The following is an 11413-nucleotide window of genomic DNA, read 5'->3' on the forward strand; positions in this document are numbered from 1 at the left end:
CGAACATTATCTGTAAGAATTCAAATTCTAGAGTACTTGAGATTACTTTATACCCCTCTATAAATAAATAGATGCCCATTCTAGAAAAGATACGTCTCTGATATTGATGAAAATTTTACTCTACAATTTTTAGTATTCCCAGTGTTTGAGTTAAGCATTGAAGTGTTTGCGACATCCCCACGCCCTTTGACTATTTTTTTTCTTACAGGCTCAGGTGACCTGACGATGACGTTCCCAGCCGAATAAATTCATTGTTGTATCTCAACAACAACAATTGATGTCGTCTATAGGAAGTGTATGAAAAGCCAACAAATTAGTTTGCAATGGCCAAACGAGAAGCTCCACCAACCTATAGCGTTAAGAAAGAGTGGGGGCTTAGTCTTTGAGGCATCCAGTTGTGGCATGAGACGTTCTTTCACACCCCATGGGATTGTCATAGGATAACCTATTTCATACCACTCAAGATTCTTAGCCTCAAGCCCAACCTAAGTTTTACCCCAGGGCTAGTTGGGAGTTCACTCTCAAGACCAGCTGGGAATTGATCCTTAGGGCTTATTGAGAATTCACCCCTAGGGCCAGCTAGGAGTTCACTCTCAAGACCAAATGAGAATTCACCACTAAGGCTAGATGGGAGTTCACTCTGAAGACTAGTTGGGAATTCATTCTCAAGGTTAATTGCGAATTCACCTCTAGGGCAACTAGGAGTTCACTCTCAAGACTAGATGGGAATTCATCTTTAGGGCTAGTTGGGAGTTCACTCTCAAGACCAGATGAAAATTTACCCCCAAGGGCAGTGAGAAACTTGTCCCACCAGACTCATAGACCTAATCGAATAGGCTCTTCCCATGGTGCCACGGGTGGAGTATGACGCCTTGTGATGCCAACATGAAGAAGGAATGTGGGCACTCCGAGAATTTACTAGGTTATTGCAAAATATTGCCCCATGTGTGGCATAGCCGTCAACCCTAAGGAAGTTTGTGTCCATCTCAATCCCTCTCTAAGGAGTATAGGAAGAGAGCTCTGAGACTATACTGGAACCACAAATAACTCAATCACAACCTATTCCTCCTAGAAGAACTCATGCCCAAGACCTTTTTCCTCCCCGAATTCGAGATAAAGAAAGGGATGGGGCACCGAAAAGGCATAATGGGACCCAAAGCGTCCTGATACTTACATACTTTGTTTATGCAAACATTGCCATAACAATATTTATGAGAAGTGAGAAGTTGTGGCTGAGCATATATATTCTTATATATGGTTTTGACATTACTTACACAAGATGTGTTAGACTTTAGTTTAGGATTGAAAACCATCAAACGCATAAACAAACACAAAAGATTTTCATGGAAAAGCAAAATTGGGAAAAACCACGAGCAGAAAGAACAAAATATCACTATGATGATATTGGTACCTATTTATAAATCTACCACTCATCTATAAATATATATAAAACATGATTTAAACAAATCTATAATTTAAGTAGAAGATAAGTCACGAAGAAGATAAAATTTGTTGAGTCATGAAGATATTCTTCAATTGTAGATGTATCCCAATCACAATCAATTTGAATTCTAGATCACAATTATCACAAACTCCACCTTGACGAAATTCAAATATAAAATTATTCTTAATTAATTCTTTTTTTCAACAAAATTACGAAGAACTAATCTCCTTGATGAATACCAACTAAATCCACACAACGCTCATTGCAATCGATATCTTTAGCCACACTTAAAACACAAACAACAAGATTTGCCTTAGTATACTTTTGAAGGGGTTCGATATTTCTTTTGGGTCTATTTTTTGCAATACAATATTCTAATGTATCGACACTTTCTTGTTGACTTGATTTAGGGCTTGACTTAATCTAAGATGAGCACTTAAATATATGACTATTATCAATTTCAAGCTCCACCTAAATGTTAGAGCTCACTACAAAAAAAATGATTTTTAGCGGAGGTTTTTTAGCGGCAGTTTCTAAAACCGCCGCAAAAAATGAAATTTTGCAGCGGTTTGCAAACCGCCGCAAAATACTATTTTAGCGGAGGTTTTTTTTACATTTTGCGGCGGTTTTCAAAAAATCGTCGCTAAATTTAGAAAATAATTAAATAATTAAAAAATAAAATTTAATTTAGCGGCGGTTTCTGAAAAACCGCCGCTAAATTCAAAAATTATTAAATAATTTAAAATTAAAATTAAATTAATATTTGCCGCAGTTTTAAAAACCGCCGTAAAATTCATTAAAAAATGTAATTTAGCGGCAGTTTCTGAAAAACCGCCACTAAATTCAAAAATTATTAAATAATTTAAAATTAAAATTAAATTAATATCGCAAAATTCATTAAAAAAATTAATTTAGCGGCGGTTTCTGAAAAATCGCCGCTAAATTCAAAAATTATTAAATAATTTAAAAATAAAATTAAATTAATATTTGCGACGGTTTTCAAAATCGCCGCAAAATTCATTAAAAAAATTAATTTAGCGGCGGTTTCTGAAAAACTGCCGCTAAATTCAAAAATTATTAAATAATTTAAAATTAAAATTAAATTAATATTTGCAGCAGTTTTCAAAACCGCCGCAAAATTCATTAAAAAAATTAATTTAGCGGCGGTTTCTGAAAAACCACCGCTAAATTCAAAAATAATTAAATAATTTATAATTAAAATTAAATTAATATTTGCAGCGATTTTTTAAAATAGTCGCAAAATTCATTAAAATATTTAATTTAGTTTTTAAAAAAGAAATTTTCCCCCAAAACTTGCATTAATAATTTACAATTAATACTTATTGTATTAATAATTTATATTTTATAATTTGCATTAATAATTTAAAATTTTCAATTGCTTTGAAATAATAAGTAGTAATAAAATTTTTTCCCAAAATTTGCATTAATGATTTACATTTAATACTTATTGCATTAATAATTTACATTTTGTAATTTGCATCTTTATATATATAAAAGAAGGATAGTTTTCAAAAAAGAAATTTTCCCCCAAAACTTGCATTAATGATTTACAAATAATACTTATTGCATTAATAATTTGTATTTTGTAATTTGCATTAATAATTTAAAATTTTCAATTGTTTTGAAATAATAAATAGTAATAAAAGTTTCTCCCAAATTAATGATTTGCATTTAGTACTTATTGCATTAATAATTTACATTTTGTAATTTGCATCTTTATATATAAAAAAGAAGGATAGTTTTCAAAAAAGAAATTTCCCCCCAAAACTTGCATTAATAATTTACAAATAATACTTATTGCATTAATAATTTGTATTTTGTAATTTGCATTAATAATTTAAAATTTTCAATTGTTTTGAAATAATAAATAGTAATAAAATTTTCTCCCAAATTAATGATTTGCATTTAGTACTTATTGCATTAATAATTTACATTTTGTAATTTGCATCTTTATATATATAAAAGTAGGATGATCTTCAAAAAAGAAATTTCCCCCCAAAACTTGCATTAATGATTTATAAATAATACTTATTGCATTAATAATTTGTATTTTGTAATTTGCATTAATAATTTAAAATTTTCAATTGTTTTGAAATAATAAATAGTAATAAAATTTTCCCCCAAATTAATGATTTGCGTTTAGTACTTATTGCATTAATAATTTACATTTTGTAATTTGCATCTTTACATATATAAAAATAGGATAGTCTTCAAAAAAGAAATTTTCCTCCAAAACTTGCATTAATGATTTACAATTAATACTGATTGAATTAATAATTTGTATTTTGTAATTTGCATTAATGATTTAAATCTTTCAATTGCTTTGAAATAATAAGTAGTAATAAAATTTTCTCCCAAAACTTGCATTTAATACTTATTACATTAATAATTTACATTTTGTAATTTGCATTAATAATTTAAATCTTTCAATTGTTTCGAAATAATATATACTAATTATGTAAAATTAATAATAAATTTTAAATATACAAATTTTTCAATGCTAATTGTTTTCTATTAAATTTGCATGAATTTTATGAGAAATATTAATAGACAACTTAAACTATTAATTAAGTCATAGAAAAGTATCTATTTATTTAATATATTATTTTTATATCTTTATTCTATGTATATTTATATAATAATAAAATATGATAATCAAATAAAGTATTTTGTCAAATGTCAATTATTAGGGTTGTCAAGTATTAGAGTTTTTTAATGCTAATTAATATTTAAGGTATCACATTTTTAAGACTATGGAAGAAATCAAAATTCATTTTTTTAAAATTTTGTTATTATTGAAAAAACTTATTCTTACTCATATTTAAGAGTTTTAATTTATATTTATAATTATAATATAATAAATAAAAAATAACGAACGTCTTTAAGTTGAAATATTATAGATTTTATAATATTTATTTATAAATAAATATAATATAATAAAAAAAATTTATAAGTATATTGAATTAAAAGTGTTCTCTATTAGCATATTGAATAGTGAATAATTAAGTAAACTTAAATTTTTTCAATATGATTAAGGATTAAAAAAATTATAATTATCAATTTAGTTAAAATTATTTAAAATAATAAATTTATTTTTTATTTTTAAATTAAACTCTCCCATATATCACGCGGGTTCACCACTAGTTAACTAAAAATTTAATTTAAAAAAATAAAAATAAATTTAACAAAATTTTAATAATTTTAAAATATATATAATTTTTTTATTTTTAATAAATTAATTTAGTTAATTTAATTCAATTAATTTATTTTTAATTTATTCCTTTATTCTTTTAAAAAATGATAAATTAATTAATGTTTTTCTTTCTATATTAAAAAATATAAAATATAATTCTGAAAAATAGTGGTATATAATTTATATATGTAATTATATAACAAGGGAAGTTGGTAGATCAGGCGGTTTCAAGCATGTAATGGCATATGGGAGGTTGTGGGTTCGAAACTGGGGAAGGAAGGAGGTTGGAAATTTAATTTTCGGCCTCGCCACGTGGCGCGCAGATATGCGGCCACGTGGCTAGGTGGATGGGCAACCGTGTGGGCGCGGACAGGTGAGAGAGTAAAATTTTTAATTTTTTTTAATTTTAGCGGCGGTTTCTAAAACCGCCGCTAAAATTTAAAATTTTATTATTTTTTTAATTTTTTATTTTTTTAAAATTTTAATTTTTTTTAATTTTTGCGGCGGTTGAAAAACCGCTGCTAAAATAAATTTTTTTTTTAATTTGCCGCTAAAATTTAAAAAATCGCCGCTAAATCACTGATTTTGCGGCGGTTTTAAAACCGCCGCAAAATTAGTGATTTAGCGACGGTTATTCCAGCGGTTGGTGAAAATCGTTGCTAAATGCTCCACGACGACTGGTTTAGCGGCGGTTAAAAACCATCGCTAAATGCAAAAAAAATCGCCGCTAAATGCCAGTTTTTTTTGTACTGGCTCTGCTGACCAATAGAGTTAGATTCTTTTGGAGATAAACCACAAAGTATGGCAATTTCATCAAATATAACATTTTTACTAATTATAACATTAGATACTTCTAGATTCTATAATTTATAGCCCTTAGCACCAGATTTATAATCAAGAAAGACATTTTAAATCTTAGTTCCAATTTTCCATCATCAACATGTGCAAATGTAAGACATCTAAAATTTTTTAAATCAAAATAATTTGTAGGAGTATCAGACCATGCCTCTTCTAGAGTTTTCTTATCAATAGCGAATGAAGGAGAACGATTAACCCAAAAGCATGCAATATTTGCAACCTTAACCCAAAATGACTTAGGTAAATCAGAATTAGACAACATACAAAGTACATTTTCTATCAATGTTGTATTCATCCGCTCAGTTATACTATTTTGTTGTGGCATATCTGGAACTGTTAAATGCCTTAAAATTCATTATTTCTTACATAAAATTATTAAATTTATTTGAACAAAATTCTAAACCATTATTAGTGTGGAGACACTTAATCTGTCTTTCAATTTATTTTTCAATTATAGTCTTCTAGTATTTGAAGGTAGCAAAACCATCAATATTATGTTTTAAGCATAATACCCAAATTTTCCTAGAAAAGTAATAAATGAAAGTCAATATATATCTAGCACCTCCTTTGGCAAAGCTCCAAATATTAAAATGAACATAGTTTAATATTTCTTTTGTGTTATAAATACCTTTATTGAATTTGATTCATTTTTGCTTGCCAAAGACGTAATGCTCACAGAACTCTGATTTCTAGTATTCTGCCATTCTAGAAGTACTCTTCTATTTAATTCAACTGTATACCTATTTCACTCATATGTCAAAAACGCATATGCCGCAATTGAGTGATATCAGTATCTGACAAAGAATAAGTAGTAATAACAATATCCCTTGTAATAGTTCAACCCTGTAAAACATATAATCTTCCATACTGTTTCTTACCTTTCATCGCAATAAGAGTACCTTTATTAATCTTCATGACTCCACCTTCACCAATAAACTTGTACCTATTTAAATCAAAAGTACTCAATGAGATAAGATTTCTCTTAAGATCGGGAACATATCTGACATCAATTAAAATTCTAACAATATCATCAAATATCTTAATTTTAATTGTTTCAATACTAACAATTTTATAAGAATAATTGTTTACCATCAACATATCAACGGTGTTCAAAGTTTTATATGTAAAAAATCAATCCCTATTAAGAAACATATAAAAAGGGTATGTTGTGTCAATGATCTAATCTTCACAAAGCCATTCCTTAACTGATAAGGAATGGACGAAAATTACTCATTACTTATGGTTTTAGCAACAATAAGAACCATTCAGAATTATTCTTGATAGTTTTCTACTCACATCAACCAAAATTACCGTAAAAAGTTTTTTCGTGGTTTTGACTGTCTTACAAGTTTTAATTGCCAAGAAAGACATAATTTAAAGTACCCATTGAGTGTAAAATTAGAAATCAAAACTCTTCTTGTCTTCCTCCTCCTCCTCCTCTTCCTCTTCCTCTTCCTCTTCCATTCTTTGTTCTAGTCCGTGATAGAAAACCCAATGTGATTGGTTGAATTTAATTACACTTGGTACTGTTTAATTAATGTTGTTAGAGATAAAACGAGCATCTTCGCAAACAAGTAAGCTACAAAAATCTTTATGATTATTTTTAAATTATATAAAATTTACGTACAAATAACTCAAATTACAAGAATTTTATTTTAAATTATTATATTTAGATTTCCTAAAGAAAGGCGGATCCTCTTGCGTGTGATGCGTACAACACGGAAACTCACATGCCAATTTACATACAAAGCTACACACCCACTTATATAATCATTAACGGGTGAATATCTTTAGCCACGTCATGCATGTTAGGAAACATGCATGTGAACTCACATGGTTGTTCACCTATACACCCCCATATATATATATATATACACTATTATATAAACCCTTAACAGGATAATTATGAGATTCGAAAATTGTTACGAGAGTTTTGTCAAAAGAATAGATATTATCTATTAAAATTTTAATTTTTATAGATCTCAAAATATTAAGATAGACATTATTCGTAAAAATTTTAATTCTAACGGATATCGAAAAGTTTCGTATACATTTACAAATAAATAAGCACTCGTTTAAAAAAGAGTACATCTCAGATATTAATTTTAATATAACATTAAATTAGTTTTTAGTGAGGTTGATATTTAATTTAAGAATTGGAGTGTTTGTATACTCTCATTATTTTTTTTTTTTTTACAAAGTTTAAGCGACTTGACGACAACATTCTTAATAAATAAATTTATTGTTGTATTCGAACTATTACATAATATGGGCCAACTTTCTAGGTGGATATTTTGTTGAGATAATTCAAGGCGGCTGTGTATGTAAAAGTATTTTATTATTGATTTTTTTAAATTATTTTTACACTTGAAAATAGCGACCAAACAGAGTTGAACCCTTCCAAGCTTACGTATAATTCTATGTTATGTTATTTGATTCAGTAATTCAAGGAACACGCGGTTACTTATAGGAGTTGTTATAGATGATTACATTTAAAATATTTTGTATTTAATTATCCATTCAGTCTTTGTTATAATATAATAATAAATTTATTAACTTAAAACGTTAACGTCAAACTGTTTGAAATGTACAAGAAAAAGAATGATCAAAGAACGTGAAAATTTCTCTATACGCAAATACTTTGATGCTTATCTCAAAGACGTAAAAATATTTGCTCAAGTCTTTACGTGACCGTAATGATCTCCTCATTTGTCGGTTTTATTTGAGAATTTTATAATTTTTATTCTCCCTAATTATTTTGAAGACTTTTCTTATGGGACATGACATTCAAACAACGAATTTAAAACTTCAAATTTTAAACTACAAAAAGAAGAAAGAGATAACCCCCTCGGAAGGTTCCTTTAGATTAATTAATCAATTGAGAAATAGGGTGGGAAACGGGTGGCATCTGTTACATTAATATATATAATATAAATTTGCCATTTCTTCGTTGTTTCTTGTGAAAGTTAAGTCAACTCATTCATGGAGTCTATATATATATATAGATGCACAGCCCGGCAAGGAGCTATCATTTCACTTCATTTCATTTCATTTGATTTCCACAATGCCCGGTAATCAGCGAGTATCTGCCCAGGGAGGTTACAACACCTTCTGGGGCAACGCCAGTCAGCAAATGTACGATAACGGCAACGGCTTCAATCCCAACGCCCCTAATCAAGACATATCTGTGATCAATGGGGAGAACAGATTTATGGGAGAGTTCGCTCAAATATACGGTAACCGCGGCGGCGTTAATCCTCTTCCTCCCCCTGTAGTTTATCCTCCGCCTCCGCCTCCGGGTCCTTACCCAGTTTATCCTAACCCACAAGTTGTTATTTATCCGGGGACAAACCCTATCCCACCTGTTACTGTTATTTATCCAAGGCCCTATTAATGGATCTTCTCTCTATGTATTCTATATCGTTGATGAATTTGTTTGTCTTTGCCTAAATTATTATTGTAGCAAGCTACCGTACGTAGTATGGAGGAGTAGTAGTACTATGACTCCAGCTGAAATGTATTGGGTTCTTCTGCTTGTTATATTTTTGAGTACTTATTTATCGTTGTGAGTGTAAAATTTGGAGGTATTTCTACTGTCCAAATTGGGATGTCAACATCGTTATATATTACATGCAATTTGTATTATATTTTTAATAAAAATATTTGTTAGTGTGTTATTTGCATGTTTCAACGATTTTTTCTTTATATCAAGAAGGGGGTGCATGCACATCCAATAAAATAAAATAAAATAAATTGATACCGTATATACATGGGTATGGGGATTGCCTTGAATCGGTTTGGATCTTTACTTATTAATGATCTCAAAAGTCAAATCTACCACCCAAATGGGTCCTTGGTGAGAGGGCAAATCAGAAGCACCAACAACCACACGAACAAAGAAATTTCTGAATTTGCTTACTCTATTGGGTACCCCAAAAGCATGAGCATGTATTTTATGGAATAATGATGATAAGTAAGTATTGTGGTTGAGTTGGCTTAAGCTGTGAAAAGACTATTTTACCCCTCTTGATGTCTAATTTTGAGATTATGAGTGATAGCTTCTCTCAATTGGGTTCATTCATGTTGCTTATGGAATGGTACAATTATTATTATTATTATTATTTTGTCAATATTGTAAAGATGAGGTTTCTGCCCTTGATGAAACTAAAAATCAGGTAAAATTGTTATCTATTTCTAATGATTGATGAATAAAATTTTAAATTTTTACTTTTTTAATAATAATAGAAGATTCCACCATCAATCAAAGTCTTAAAAGAGAATTAAGATTGGTATGCCAATCAAAATAGGTCCAAAAATATTCAAGTTTAAAACAAGTACGAAAGTTCAAAAGGGCTAGGGAGACTTTTTCGACTGAAAAAGTTTCCAAGAGACTTTTTGGCAAGCTTGCTTTTGGGCCCATAAGAGAGGACTCTATAGGAGACTCAAAAATCCTTTGGAGACCTCTCATAATTGCATCCCCACCAAAAATGCATCAATTCACCTCTAAAATCTTCGATTTAAAAATCGAAACAAACAGTGATAATCCCTGTCCCAAAAGAAAGAGGGACTTTGTCATCTATCAGCTATGACCTTTATAAATAAGGGGTGTGTAATATTTGAGGTTTTATAAAACTTGTATATTTAAGGAAATAGGACATTGCAAAAGATCATGAAAGTTTAAGAGTCGAAATGCAAAAATATAAAGTTTCGGGACAAAGTGTAATTTTGAAAAACTTGTAACGAACTCACCGAAGAAACAAATTGACCAAACTTACCATTAGAAGTCATCATGAGGCACCATTAACGTGGCCAACACCTAGATGAACAAGTGGAAGAAAGAGAATGGTTGGAATTCTTTGTAAATTGGCCATGGGTGGAGGCTCAAGGCATACTAGTGCAAATTTAGCCAAAACTAGGCCGATTTGAGACTCAGAGTGAGGAATAAGTTCTTGAAAGTGAGGGGAAGATTCTAAAAAAAGGAGCAAATTTCATCAAGAAACAATGGAGAAAAGGAGTTTCGTCAGGATTTTGGGCTTCACCGAAAACTGGGTTGAAGCTACTAGAAAATGGCTTGGGAATGTGAGTTTAAGCCTATATTTGGGTAAAGAGGAGAGAGAGGAACGTGTAGGAACAAATAGGGAGTGGAATGAAGCTAAAACGAGGGAGGAAAAGGCAAAAACTTGAGGAATAGTTGGAATCTCGTCATTGTCGTTATAAAAGAAGATCGGCGCGAACAATGCATGCACCAGCTCAGCCAGCACTTAAAGGCGCGTGGACCATCTTCTTGGAGAGAGTGCGGGCACTTGGGAAGTCCTAAAAACCTGCCAAAAAATATAGAAAAATTAATAAAAATAAGATGAAGAAGTTTATGAAAAAAAAAATATGGTACTTGTTTTACAAAAACTCATGTTTGTTGCAGAAAACCAAGCTCGATAAGTGTGAACAATGCTTTTGCAGGTGAAACAACGAGGTGAGTGGTTCTTGCATGTAATTTGTTTCATTTTGGACATTTATAATTTCATTTTATGTGGTTTGTGGCTTGCATGTCATGTTCTCCTATTGACAAAGCATATTACTCTTATTTACCATGCATCACGACATTGTGGCTAGTTGACATTAAGGTCATCATGTTTGATTAGGAAAGGATCATGTGCTCGTGCAGTAGGGTAGATGAGTGTGGACATGAGATCAGTGGGGATGATTGCAACATACTGGCCTCAATACCACGGGGAAGATATTTCATGACATATTACGTATTGCATTTGCATGCACAAAGTTTTGTTTTGAACCCTCACTAAGATGTTTCATATCTTACAATGGCATATTCAAACGTGGCAAGTACCCTAAGGACAAGCAAAGCAAAAGGCAAAGAGGTTGCTAAAGTCTAGTTTAGCTTT

Source organism: Diospyros lotus, chromosome 10, assembly GCF_014633365.1.
Source record: "Diospyros lotus cultivar Yz01 chromosome 10, ASM1463336v1, whole genome shotgun sequence".
Lineage (NCBI taxonomy): Eukaryota > Viridiplantae > Streptophyta > Magnoliopsida > Ericales > Ebenaceae > Diospyros > Diospyros lotus.